Genomic DNA, 15,324 nt, shown 5'->3' with positions numbered 1-15,324 from the left:
GCACTGTGTTTTGTTGTGTTGTATACTATACACAGTACAATAGGCTTCATTATAGATGTCTTGTGTAGAGCGGAGTGCGAAGTCAAGCGAGTAAACAAACAATCGAGGACTGCCTATAATGGGCGCAGTAGTTGGGAATAGTTGCTTCATTGTGTTAAGAACACTATATACTTTCGTTCATATATACCTACCAAAAGTTCTGGAAAGTTGCTACTGTGAATATCTTGAATTTGTTCGTGTTGATCATACTGTTGTCGATAGAGTATGGAGGGATCCATGTTGAATACTACAGTTTATCACTTGCCCCCTGAGAGCCAAACAGAATAGAGGAAATAATTTCAGTGTCAGTTCAGTTTGGGGAAAAAATATTCGCCGCCGGGCCGAAGGCCGATGTCGGCAAGCCGCGTGTTAGCCGACGTCGGCCCACCTGCGGGTATGAAGCGGTTTGCCGCTGTCGATATGCCGCCGCCGGCGCGGCGTCGGTTTGCTGGCTGGGTCCCTAAACCTTTAACAAAGCCCTCGTTAATACATTAAGAGGGGCGTTTTAACTTTTCATTTTCCAAATTAGGCCCCCAAAGCCAAATCTTAATTCCTACCCTGCAGGGTGTGTTTCGTGTGTAAATCAAATTTCCCCACACACAAAAAAAAAAAAAAAAAAAAAAAAAAAAAAAACGGGAAAATAACCGAACACGTAGGCTATATCGCATGCTCTATGATCACACGCACAGAGCGCGTCGGTTGGACTAACCTGTTTTTGGAATAATTTTTCAGCATCAATAAACAAGTTTAAAAGAACTTGCTGTTGTTAGTTACAATTTCAGCATTAAACCTATAAGCCTAACCACCCCTATAACAACCCATCAAACTCAAAAAGGCATTTTTGGTTGAATGTTATTCTGTTAAATTAGTGTTGGCATGGATTGAGGACTACTCCAGTAAACTGATAAGGGTGTACAGTTTACATGAGATACCCCCATAATCGGAGTCTGTCCATACATTTATGAGTTGAGATACCATAATGATGGTTGATTTTGCTAAGGGTGAGGAAGGATTCGAATAAAAGTAGGGGATAAATAATTATATTGACAAAAAGGAAAGCAAAGTGAGAGAGACCACCTTCTACTATTCTTCTTCATTAAAACAGCTGCCAGGACCTGGAACAGAAATTGTTTCATGATGTTTATTCTTTATCACCTTGTTGCCCTTTGGTAAGATGCTAGTTGGCTAGTCGCCTTGCCTTAAAACTTGTGAAATTTGAGGCCTGTTGTTCATGCCAGTATAGGCAAAGTCTAATTATAATAGGTGAATTAGTCATGTGACCGCTGTTACACCGCACTTAAATCAAAAGCTACCCTGCCGCAACGAAATGCGGAAAACTGTGGAACGCGAAAAGGACCACATGATATGATGATGTTAATGATGATCTAATTTTATACGTTCATGTACTAAACAACTTGCGATAATGTACTAAACATATACGCTGATGTACTGAAAAACTAAGATGTATTTCAAAACATATACGATCATGTACTGGAAACTTGTGATGATGATGAAAAAGCGCAAGTTACAAAAAAGTGGCGTATGGATATCCACTATTGTCGTTTGAATACGCGTATGAATATCCATATGTAAGTGTCCCTAGTCCCTGGTTCTATGATGAGTTTACACTGAATATTCATACTGGTATGCTTACGCCACATATGAATATACAAACGCGTATGTAGACGCCACTTTTTTTAACATAAAGGCCCTGTCACACTCTACCGATTTTCCCGGATGAATAGAAACAGCCTGTTTTTCGTTCGGGTCTTCTAGCCACGTGATAATTAGGACCTGGTTTGCTTTCTGTTGAGCCATTTCGATGTGGAATAACCCTCTCCAAACTTTTGATATTGACTCCGTTTCCTTTTATCGGACAGTACATGATCGTATTTGTTTTGATGTCGTACGTTTGTAGTACGATGTATGATCGTATATGTTTAGAACATGATCGTATACTCTTAATACATGATCGTATGTGTTTGGTACATGATCGTGCATTTCTAGTACATGATCCTGTATTTCTAGTACATGATCGTAAGTTTTCAGTACATGATCTTAAGTTTTCAGTACATGATCGTATACAATTAGATCATCATTAACATCATCATATGTTGTGGTCCTTTTCGCGTTCCATAGAAAACACAGATAATAGCATTCATAGTAACCGTAGTACCACTCTCAAGTTTTATACGAAGTGCTTAATAATATTTGTGTTTTCGTCTCCCTAGATTTATACCTTTATGCTACCTATTAAAAAAAAAAACTTTTCTCTCATTGTATTAATAATCTAAATCTACCGGAATTGTACTCTGCGCCAGATGGATAGTCTCCTGGGCAATCAGTAACAGATGAGGCACCCTATTTGAAATTTCTGGCTAAGACACTGTGTGTGTGTGTGAGGGGGGGGGGGGGGAGGTGATGGGAACTGCAGCTGTGACACATTTACATTTTTACTTTTTATATATGAATGTTCCCTGATAGTGATTCAGTAAAGTACGTCAAACAGCACACTGGAATATATCTGAAACCCCCAATATGTAAGTCCGGTAGTCCGGAAGCGGTAGCATCGTGAGATCACTCTTGCTCATGTTTTTACTACATTTATTTCCAGGGTTTGTTCTCCTTTTCCCTTTCTTTCCTCTTCCTTTCCTCTTCCAAGTTGACATTTCCTTTCTCCTTAATCTAAGATTGTTTTATCTGTTTCCCCGTGCGTGATAATGGTTCAGTCCAATATGTCTTTGAAAGTTCGAGCCAATGACGCAGTTCCATTATAACACCCAGTAAGTAAATTGCACAAGTCACACATCTCCATTACTTTACACACTGCGATACTCGCGCAACGGTAGCAGAACAACTTTCCCTTAGGGTCTAAACACACGGATCCCGTACAAGTTACAGAGGGTAACAATCAAGAACTCCTCAGCCTTGTCAAGGCCGACTACCTTTATTCGGGACAAAATGGCTGGCATTGTACGTGGAAGTAAATGTCCTGTGTTGGTAACTGCGACTATAACAGTGTTTCTAATATTTCTGTTCAGAATCGGTCCTGCATTTGGTAAGTTAAAGAAATGTCACGATTAGCTGTCACTATATAGCGGCAATGACACTGCCCGGCATCACTAAACTACCTAGACCACACTAAGCCTAGCTCTATTTAAGAGACCTAGGTCTGCTGGCCAATACTGGAATAATGCTGCCATAACTAAGTTTGTTGCTTTCATTTACGTTCATGTCCTGTTATCACCATATGCCTACAAGTGTTAACCATATTGTCTTACAGGCATAGGACAACATCTTACAGGTGGTTGGAAAGGCCATAGGATCAATAATAAAAAACTTTGTATTTCAAAGCTATATAAAGGTAGTCAGAATAGGCCCCAAATTATAGCATGCATACATAATTGCTAGTATTTTGCAAAACGTACTTTCCTGTGGGCTTTTACCCTCCAAATTGTTCTCAGACATTGTTGAGGAATACACAAGATGACTGAATAATCCCAGTGAGGAATATTTCCTCAAAGGTTGTAATAAAAAAACTTGTTTGAACGTAGCAGCCATTGAGAGCAGCCACTAACAACAGCCAATAGTGTATATATCAGCGTTACACGCCGTTGGCCACTGATGTTTGTACACTCTGACGAGCAGGTACGCTGTGGCGGAAAAGTGGATCCCCAGCAGCCACTAAGGGCAGCCTTAATTAGCGGACAATAACAAGACTGTTACTTTTTCGTACCTGCTTTAAAGCGATAATAATTAACGCAATGCATACTGTAAAATGCCAATAATTCCACTATAGGAGAGATGAGATGTTGCTCTTTCATTTGATATGATTTTGGAATTTAATGGTAGACAATTTCTGCATCCATATTGAACTGAAACTTGTGATCCTACCAAAACTTGTGGAGAAATTTAGGTATAAATTGCGGCAATTTTTAAACCCATTTTTTTTCTTTTTTCAAAAGACTAAAGAATTAATTTATGAGAATATGCAACAGTCAAGAGAGGTACAATGACGAAGTTAAGTTATTCCTCTTACACGTGGTATGAAAAAAAGTCAGTAACACTTTGATTTATTGAAATTCGATGGATACAAACCATTCGATCCTAACAGGAGTGAGATGCAAATGGGAAAATTAGCTCAAAACGATCAAAATTGATTAATTTGAGATATCGACCTAGTTAGGAGGTCCAGATAGCATCACATTAAAGAATACCTTTTTTTCTTTCAAGTGATATACCTCTACTATCGGTAACAAAGCCGATTTCTTGACCAAAAGTGGCATTAAAGTTTTAAAATATTGATTAATTTGTTTTCTGCAAAATCTATCAAGTTGAGTTATGTGTGAACCGGACATCCCAGTAGGCTCCATAACTAAAATTAATTAATTTTGAAGAAAATAAAAAAATTAAACAGTTTAATTATCATTACACATTACGTATATACACAGCGCGTTTAGAGAGGGGTCTGTATCAGGGTTAAAAACTTTAAGGCAACTTTTGGTCAAGAAATCGGTTTTGTTACCGATAGTAGAGATATAGTACTAGTGTTTACACGGGTCCAAAAATCGGGAACCGGGTACCCGAGAGCCGTTACCCGTCGGGTACCCGGGTACCCGGGAAAAAATTGTTTATCCTCGTGTATCACGATTTTCAAGAAATTACATATTAGATGCTGTAATAAATGAATTATATTCTCCACTGACAATGTTTTCATGTTCAAAAACGTATGTGTAAGGTAAGGTATAAAACCTTCCTCAATAATTTCTATTTCCTTTTTTTCTGTCATAAACTTGTTAATTACTTAATATAATTAACATTACTACTAATTTGTAGTTATGTTGTTAACATCGCACTGCCGCCGCTGCTTATGCTAGCTCTCCACGTCTATTGGATCATACCATAAAATATCCCTTTACTTTAGCTCAGTTGTTACTACTACTATCTGTTATGCAAGCCCAGGGTTCGCATTAGCCGCGAGATTACGCGATTCGCGCAATTTGATCGCATTTGGAATACACGATTATTATTGTTATTATTGCTATTATTATTTTTTAGTTATCCCGTTTATAATCCATAAACATGTCGTAAAATTCCTTGTCAGCCTTTCCTTTTATGAAATAAACGAATGAATAAATAATAATTTCTTCCACATGATAGCCTAACACCACACTAAGTCAATGCATGAGAAATCTAGCAAAGCCTAACCATCTGTTTATTCGCTGAAATTGTGACGCAGTTATAAGATAGCCATGGAACACGTTCATTATTGCTGTTACGTTCGACCACATGGTTGCCTAACACCACAATAAGTCAATGGGGTAATCTAGCATAGCCATTTGTTTATTAGCAGAAATTGTGACGCAGTTATAAGATATCCATGGAATACTTTCGTTATTGCTGTTATCTTCAACCACATGGTAGCCTAACACCACACTAAGTCAATGGGAAATCTGCCTAACCGTAGATTTCCAATTTTTTTTAAATCACACTTTGCGTAGGATTCGGGTAATAAATTAGGAACCGGGTAGAATTGCGTCGGGCGGGTACCTTCGTTTTTGCTGTTATCTTCGACCACATATTTTAGCCTAACACCACACTAAGTCAATGGGAAATCTGCCTAACCGTAGATTTGCAATAAAAAAAAAAATTTAAATCACACTTTTCGTAGGATTCGGGTAATAAATTAGGAACCGGGTAGAATTGCGTCGGGCGGGTACCTTCGTTTTTGCTGTTATCTTCGACCACATATTTTAGCCTAACACCACACTAAGTCAATGGGAAATCTGCCTAACCGTAGATTTGCAAAAAAAAAAAAAATTTAAATCACACTTTTCGTAGGATTCGGGTAATACATTAGGAACCGGGTAGTATTGCGTCGGGCGGGTACCCGGATGGAAGCAGGACACTTCGCCCAACAACCATTTCGCCCAACTGCCATTTCGCCCAACCTTACCATTTCGCCCAACCAGCCTGGTCATTTCGCCCAACCAGCCTGGTCATTTCGCCCAACCAGCCTGGTCATTTCGCCCAACCTTGATTAAATATGATACTTGAAAAGCAAACGTTCGGGAATTGTTAAAGTTACAGGATACGAACCGCATATTAAGGAAACTTGAGGACCGATCAGTGTGTTGGGGGTTAGGTTTGATAGTAAACGTTCGAATATTAAGGAATATTAAGGAAACTTGAAGTCCTTTTCTTTGTATAACTTTAGTAAGGAAACGTTACAGAATACGAACCGAATATTAAGGAATCTTGTGGATGGATCAGTGTTTTAGGGGTTAGGTTTGATAGGTTTCATAGTAAACGGTCGGGAATTGTTAACGTTACGGGATACGAACGGGAACGAGTATTAAGGAAACTTGAAGTCGTGGTTAAATTGATTAGGCCTACCGATATTCCACACCGATTCCCCTTTGTTTGTATAATAATATAACTTCCATTGTATGCGTAAACGCCTAAAGTAGTGTAATCCTCCCATTATACCCGAAATAACTGCTCAGACTCCGATCGATATCGAGCGGACCTCACTTTATTTACCTATTACGAAGTAACCTTACCCAAAATAAATCAAATTGAACTGGCGGAATAGAAAAAGTAATATTATTCTGACTGAATATTAGTAAAAATAAGGTTGGGCGAAATGACCAACACGGTTGGGCGAAATGACCAACACGGTTGGGCGAACTGACCATGCTGGTTGGGCGAAATGACCAACGCGGTTGGGCGAAATGACCAGTCTGGTTGGGCGACATGGCAGTTGGGCGAAATGGTTGTTGGGCGAAGTGACTCGCAAGCACCCGGATAACCCGTGCAAACACTAAGATATACCACATGAAAGAGGAACCTTTCTACTTTATTGTGGTGCTAACCGGACATCTCAATAGGCTTCATAGCTAAACTTAATCGCTATTGAAAAAAAAGAAGAAAAAAACAATTATTGATCAGTACACATTACGTATATACAGCGCGGTGAGAGAGGGGTCCGTATTGAGGTTAAAACTTTATGGCCACTTTGGTCAAGAAATGTTTTGTTACTGATAGTAAAGGTATATATATCACATGTAAGAGGAACCTTTCTACTTTAAGTTGGTGCTAGCCGAACATCTCAATAGGCTCCATAACTCATATTAATCGATTTTGAAAAGAAAGAAAAAACATTCTTATTTATGTACTAATTGAACAACACACTCGACTGCAGCATCAGTTATAACAAACACACATGACCGCAGTGGTAGTACTGTGTGTCATGTCTTACTGTCCTTTTCTCTTAGTGGCTGCTGTTAGTGTCTGCTCTTAGTGGCTGCTACCTTCAATGAGGCTAATAAAAACAGTTTAAGAATTTTGACAAAAGGTGACCATAATTGAAAATCTAGCATATTTGGGGCCAATAAAGCATACCTACATTAAACAAGTACAGTCTCTAGGCAAGTGTTGCAACAGGCACAGTGCTCATATGGCTAATGTGGTGATTTAAAGTGTGTTAACTATGTATGAAATAATTTGAATAATAGTTCGTCACCTAGCTTGTTGCATTCAAATTAGTACTTATAAATCAATAATATACTGATAATATAAATAAGTTATAAGTCAAAAAACAAGTAGACACAAGTACAGTAATATGTTGGGATATAACCTACTGATGTATCCTCTCATTGACTCATTGTTAGATTGGCAGTGGACTGGATGTCCTAGTACAGTACTATGTTGGGGATACATAACCTACTGATGTATCCTATAATTGACTCATAGTTAGATTGGCAGTGGACAGAATGTCCTAGTACCGTACTATGTTGGGGATATATAACCTACTGATGTATCCTATCATTGACTCATAGTTAGATTGGCAGTGAACAGGATGTCCTAGTACAGTATTATGTTGGGGATAACCTACTGATGTATCCTCTAATTGACTCATGGTTAGATTGGCAGTGGACTGGATGTCCTAGTACCATACTGTGTTGGGGATATATAACCTACTGATTTATCCTATCATTGACTCATAGTTAGATTGACAGTGAACAGAATGTCCTAGTACTGTACTGTGTTGGGGATATATAACCTACTGATGTATCCTATCATTGACTTATAGATAGATTGGCAGTGGACAGGATGTGCTACCTGTAGTCCTATACTATGTTTGGGATATATTTCCTACTGATGTATCCTCTAATTGACTCATAGACAGATTTGCAGTGAACAGGATGTCCTAGTACCTTACTAAGTTGGGGATATATAACCTATTGATGTAGCCTATCATTGACTTATAGATAGATAGGCAGTGGACAGAATGCCCTTACACAAATTTCTAGTACCCTATCCATGCATGCGTATTTCTTGAGCATGTTTTTTGTGCGGGGTTTGAAACAATACTGTACATGTATGAAAATGCCCTCCTTACATGCACTATGGCATGTGTGAAGCATGTATTTGAAAAAATACATGCATGTAAATGAGCTACATTACATGCTCCAGCAAATACATGCTTAAATCATGTCTTACTCAATGTTTCATACATGTACATGAAAGAAGCATGTTTTTTGCGCGGGGTTTGAATCAATACATGTATGAAAATGCCCTCACATGCACTATGGCATGGGTGAAGCATGTTCTTGAAATGTTTGATACATGTACATGCTTAAAGCATGTTTTTTGCTTCGGATTTGAAACAATTCATGCTTGAAGCATGTTTTTAAATCCATTGCATGCACTAATGCAAAGGAAATATACATGCATGTATTCCATGGAAATACATGCATGAAAGTATTCCATGAATGCATGCATGAGGAAATGTTTTTAAACATTATAGTTTTGGTTGCTTTGTGTGACAAATACATGCTGTAAACATGTTTTTAAATTCTGATGTAATGACACACTTTTAGAAACAAATATTGAATGTTACATTGAATGTTAATTTATTGAAATACTAATTACATGGCTGTATATGGATGACAACTGATTTGTGTGTTAATAGTATTTGTATTAATATTGCTGATGAGTATAAAATCGGTGAAAATCCAAGAATTGAATTGTGACAAGTTTTTGGCAGGATCCGCAGATTCTGCAGTAAGATTGCAAATTTATGCATAAAATAAGTCTCGCAAATGAGACAATGCTTAGAAATAAGGTAACATTAAATAAAATACTGGTTAAGAATAGACTACTTACTGTACAAGAAATGTGAAGAATAGACTTGTTAAGAAACAATTAGGATGAAATGCAAAATCTGGACTGAAAGCACCGAACATGGAAAATCAAAGTTTTATTTATGTTGAAAACATATACTAACAAGTTTAGTGAGAAAGGCAAATTAAAGTTATCCTGGCAAGCTAAACAAAGTATATATGCAAAACTGAAAAATAAGGAGTTGGTCACATGTAGATAATGAACGGTAGATATAATTATGAACTGGTATATAGCTGATAAAAAATATAATGCAGATGAGCTAAGAAAGAAAGCACCTTAAATGCAATTATACAAGTGTAATAAAAATGGTATATCAAAACATTACATATGCCCATGGGGCACCCTTAATTGTGACTACATTTTCCTCACTATAGATGTGTAGTGTTATAGTATTATAGTATAGTATAATAGTACACAAGTATACTGTTGTTAAGGTAGTAATGAATGAATCATGTTGAAAGATAAGATCTGGATACTCAAAACACTGATCAAGTCATAAAATTTGGCAATGCTTATCCAATTAAAGAATGGATTGGAAGCTTACAGAATGTTGCATCACAGAATGGCCACTCTGTATGCTATAAGGCACATATATAGAATATATATTTGTCATAAAATTAAGGCAAAAAGAAAACCTGAGCAACATTAATATAGTTAAGCTTCATCAAAAATATGTAAACATTCTAAAAGCATTAAATTTGGTGTAAAACGTAAAACAAATTACTAGCTTGGTCCATTGCTGACTTCTATTCCTATAGGCTTGGTGATTTGTGGAGCCAAATAGCAAATTAAGAACAGAGTAGAAAACTTTCTAGCAGGTATACCTATAAGCCAAACACTAGCTTTTCAAGATTTTTACAGCACATGCAACTCATCAATTTCTGTGAACTTCTCTCAGGGCAAATAGGGAATATCTACTTCACATAACTCACATACAAACAAAGTTCATATTAATTAAACTCTACATTTACACTTGCAAAGATATTGGCATATCAAGATTAAGGCATATTTTGTAAATATATATATGACCCAAAACAATAGGGATCATACATTTCCCCAAGTCCCACATGCAGTATATGTCAGATATTATAAACTACAGTATTTCTCAATTATCAGAGTTGACACTTTTTGTAAAGTTTGTACATATATATATGGCAAACATTTCCCGGTGCATTGTACTGTCTGCACTGAAAATGCGCCCGCTACACCACTTGACAAACGTGACCCCATGCTGCTTGCAGACCCTATGAATCATGCTGTTCGTAGCCGGTATTCTACTGTTGTAGGCATCAAGGCGTGGGGCAATTCCATGACAGAAATCTGAAAAGAACAGAAACAAACATATATATAGGCTATAGATATTTATTATAGAGAAAATCCACGTTATCTCCAAAGAAAAATATTATTAGAGAAAACCAGAGAAATAAGATATGACTCATAACTGACAAATAAGGAGTACAGTAGTGTTTTAAGAAATAGTATTTTCTAAAACATTACTCCCTATTTGTCAATTATGAATCATATCGTAGTTCTCTGGTTTTGTCTAATAATAATATTTAAGATATATATATATAAAACACGATACATGTGTCACTTCTGGTCGAAAAAGTGCTCGATACACAGGGTAGAACTGTATGTTTAAACATCAATTATGGACTTTCGATGAACTTAAAATTCAACCATTTTGCATGTATGTAATCCTTTACTCATTCCAGTTACATTTCTGCAATTAACTTTACCAATTACGGACGTTAAATACGTGAAAAAAGGGCAGAAAAGTCAGCCTTTTAGGAAAACTATATCAGACATTCCTGAAACATTCCTCAGACATCAGGTGACCATGTGACGTCATTGTTGGTATACCCCCAATCAAAACAATGATTTGTCCCTCAGTTAGTGTGTAAAGTTGTATACTCGACCACGAATGAGCTGCCAGAAACATCAACGATATTACTCCTTTTTTCCCAAAATGTCACAATTCTGTCTAGTTGGAGGTTGTAGTAATACCTTAGCCTACAAAAGCATCAGCTTTTTTAGCTTTCCGAGTGAAATTGACCATTTAAGTGTGAAGCCTAAAATCTCTCCTAGTAAACACTTCTTAGTTGCCCAGGGTGTCCTTACATGTAACATTATATCACGCAATTGACCGTACATGGTATTTACTGTTCGAGGTGACCGTATAATAGACTATGTATACACCGTGCCTAGGGTAGCATGCACTGTTAGTCCAGTGGGTATAGTGAGCTACCGCCCGTGTTGGGTCACAGCAAAGGGAAGTAGTCATGTTAGGATTTCATCGCATTTATCCATTTGTTATATTCCAGTATCGTGTTTTATATTGTCCATTTTGTTTGTTCCAGCATCTGCATGGTCTAAGGAGTGGAATAAAAACGGTACTGTAGCGATCGGACGTTTTTATATTTTGTTAGTGACTGCATGTCTTTTGTGATTGTGTACGTAGTGGATGTTACTGGCCTAACTAGGCCTAACTCCATGGAATAACACAGAGTCACGGTAGTATTTCGCCCAGGATTGAACGAGAAACGTGGATTTGGGATATTCACAACGGAATTTGGTTTACTGCTAGGATATTTTTTCCTGTGTGTGTACTTTGGATATTAAAACGAGTAAGTTCAGCTGAAGCTTAGTCATGTATCCTACCCTGGTCGAATTGGGCCTACCAAATTGAAATCAAAGCAAACTTGATTGTTTGCCCAATGGAGATGGGAATTAAATACCAATGCATACATGTGATGCATTTACATTATGAATGATTCAAATTTTGGCATAGAAATTTGTTTGTGAAGTAAACAAAAAACTTATTCCTCAGTGTGCACCTAGGCTATGATATCACACCTGTATGTTTCAAGTCTATTCTTGGTACAAAATTTGAAAACTTCAAATGTCAACATTCGAGAACAAAGCATTAGATTTTGAATGTAAGTTTTACCAGAATGTTCAGATTATAGTACTCTTTGATATAACTTTTGGCTGGACAATCCTTTTCAAATGGCAAAAAATGCCAGCATAATTGGATGACTATATGTGGCATACCTCAAAAGTTTAACTACTCTCGCATTCCTGGACAAAACTGTCTTCTTCAACTGATGTCTCTGATGGTGCAATGCCATCCAAAAATGAAAATTCTGGGTCTGAAAAACTTGTCTGTAAGAAAAAGTATGAACAACTTTTATTAAAGTTATAAGCAACCTCAGGCCTAGAGGAAAGATGATGGATGCATGGCTGTGGAGTGTCATTCTTCCCTTTAAATGAGGGAGTATTTTTCAAAGAGTTCTATCAATTGTTCTGATTCAAGCCCTTGCAGCATATAATAACAAAATCAAAAAGAGAAACAAAGCAAAGATGGTACAATTTACATGGTATATCAACATCACTTCCCCAACACCTCTACTACTTTAAGCTTAAAGATGAACAATAATGACATTTTACATTACTCTTTGTACAGTGGTTTATATTTGAATTTCCTTTAAACTGGGACGTTGACTTTCAAACACAAACCGTTTCTTTCTGCTGATTAAAGAAATTTCTGGTTGAAATTGCTACTGATGAGGAAGTTTTTGGGGAAATCTTTGCAGGATGCATATTTATAGCTGATTTGAAGGGAAACTGTACAGAAAGTTGTGTATCTCTCAACTACCTACCTATCCTCCTTTAAAAAATGCCTCTAAAAAAATACTACAACAATCTAACCTGTTTCTTGTTGCCAAGGAAGACTTGTTGGCATTCCAATGCACCTGTCAAGCATTTCAAGAAATGCAGTTCCTCACAAGTGACTGCTGTAAGGAAAGAGCAAAGGTTCTGTGAAATCTTCTTGACATAAATTGAAAATGTTTGTTAAAACAAGCTTTATTCTGTCAAAATATGTCCATATATCAAAGAAAACAATAGTAAGACAGAAGAGGTGACACAGCTGAAATGATGCGTGTAACCAGAACAACAAAATTGAAGGTTTATCTTAATGGATCACAATATCAATGGAGCATTTGCAGTTCATATTTGGCCCAAACAATTTCAGAAACAATATATTATCAATTTGACCTTCTGTGATGCATGATCCTTCCAATGAATGATGTAGCTTATAATCTTACTGTACTGTACATTGCACGTCTTTTAGTTTTTCAGGATAAGTAAAAAAAAACCAAAGTAGGGGCCTAGGCCTAATTGAAATAAAGAAAAAAATGTAAACATTATGAGAGCACATGTGCAAAAACATTACTTACATGGTAATTTTGGTTGGGGCATACGTTGATACCGTTGTAACTCTCTCCTGAGCTCGTCGTTCTTCGGTTAATATCTTCTTCGGTCCCCAGCAAGCTTCCACCATATTTGCACTTTTTCTCTTGCTGGTAAACGACTAACGTACTGAACCACGTACAATGCAAGTGGTATAATGCAAGTGGTAGGCTATAGTATAGGCTACTACAACATGACAGAAAAATTGAAATTCGAAAAATGCACTCAACTAAATCACTGGAAATAATGAATCCAAACTGCTTTAAACACTAGATCCGTTGACAGAAACAATAAACCTTGATACTAGAGTGAATGCAACAGGTGGAGTTCACTAAAATGAGCCAAAAAACGAGCAAATTTCCGAAAAAGATGATACCGACAACACGCCACTGAAGTCTTCCGATATCTATAATATCAGGGATGTAAGTGCAGCCCCCCAAAAAATACGGAAAACTATTCGGAGAAATGCGGGTGAATGCCGTCCTAACACATCCTACTCCTAGCTCTGACTACTTACACACTATCGTTATGTTAGGCTAGCTCAAAAGTATTAGCGCTAACACATCCTACTCCTAGTTCTGACTACTTACACACTATCGTTATGTTAGGCTAACTCAAAGTTACGAATACGTCGCAGCGAACTCCGTAATAAAAAGCAGTCTCACATTCGAATGCGATCACGAATATCAACTATCATATGCGTATCCCGTAGATTTCCGCCGCTCACAAATATCACAAGCGTTAATTCCGAAACTTATGTCGAGCACCAGCAGTTAAGAAGATGTGAATTAGGCAAGGTTTTTCAACGACAGAAATGAGCTATGGCGATTTGAAGTTCGCACGTACGCAACGATGTTCACATGGCACAATGTTGTACGTTGCAATGCGATGTAACAGTATTTTGGTTGATCGATGAGTGAAAATTGAAGTTAGCTTGCTAAAACGGGCCAAGCATTTTTGTCGCGTTGTGTCTTTGGTATTCGTACAATTTTGTGGAAAACTTTAATGGAAATAAAAAAAAAAAAACGGATTTCCGTAAAAATACGGAAGACTTACATCCCTGCTATATATATATATATATATACTGTAACTATCTTTGAAAGTGTATAAGTTTTACCGCCGAAATTGATAGAGTCCCGAGTAATGTTCCTTGGAAATGTGAACTGTAATAAATTTAACACGAAACGAATCTATTTGGTTCGTGTTTCGTGGGTGAAACAGGACAGGTGTAATTAATTAAATAAGTTATTTCAGAAATTGTGGGTTTTCTTTTTTTTTGGTATCGTTTTTCTCCGCTTTAGAAGACCAAACAAAGTTAAAAATAATGAATAAACGTACCGGGCACGCCGTCTGCGGTTTAGTTCCGCGTCGGTACGGTCGGTCATTATGCATATTCATGTTGCCGACAGCAATGTTCAACTTAACTTCGACCAACGTAAAATAGTATATTGTACTGTACTAAACCAGTAGGAAGGCCCGTGACTACCTTGCTTGGAAAAATAAAGTCACAATTTAAGGACGTTAATATTAACAATTTCGAAGAAGCAATAAACCTTGCGCAAGATCGTGATACCTGGCGGAGGTTAATTACTGAGCATGTCGGATACACGAGACTCAACTTACTGTAGCGCCCCAAACGGGGTTATAACTTGCCGAGCGGCCGTGGGTTCGATAGGGCCGCTGTCGGCCACCCTATGTCAGGATGAATGTGGGGCAACTACAAGTTGAGACACACTGAACCAATAAACACACGAACAAATAAATTGCTTTTTAAGCTTCTAATACATTTAATACAAAAAAACCTTTGCCTTCTCCACTTGGGCAGGTGTCTATAAAAAACCA

At 37.3% G+C, this 15,324-nt stretch overlaps 1 protein-coding gene and 1 long non-coding RNA gene across 5 annotated transcripts in view; one reads left to right on the top strand and one right to left on the bottom strand.

Moving 5' to 3' along the window:
• LOC139955968 (uncharacterized) overlaps positions 1–15,324 on the top strand; it is a 595,985-nt gene that overhangs the window by 464,883 nt on the left and 115,778 nt on the right. The gene's annotated exons all lie outside the window — the stretch shown is intronic.
• LOC139956248 (uncharacterized) lies at positions 7,987–14,359 on the bottom strand. 2 transcript variants are annotated; one of them, XR_011789356.1, is made up of 5 exons: positions 14,148–14,359; positions 13,470–13,668; positions 12,940–13,025; positions 12,283–12,393; positions 7,988–10,548 (listed from the first exon to the last, which is right to left on the bottom strand). It is a non-coding gene; the product is annotated as an uncharacterized lncRNA (long non-coding RNA). The 2 variants fall into 2 exon arrangements; XR_011789355.1 differs by having other exon boundaries at positions 7,987–10,548; positions 13,470–14,359.

Source organism: Apostichopus japonicus, chromosome 2 (assembly GCF_037975245.1).
Source record: "Apostichopus japonicus isolate 1M-3 chromosome 2, ASM3797524v1, whole genome shotgun sequence".
NCBI classification, from domain to species: Eukaryota; Metazoa; Echinodermata; class Holothuroidea; order Aspidochirotida; family Stichopodidae; genus Apostichopus; species Apostichopus japonicus.
Note: the sequence above shows the minus strand (reverse complement) of the source record. Positions and strands in the feature narration are given on the sequence as shown.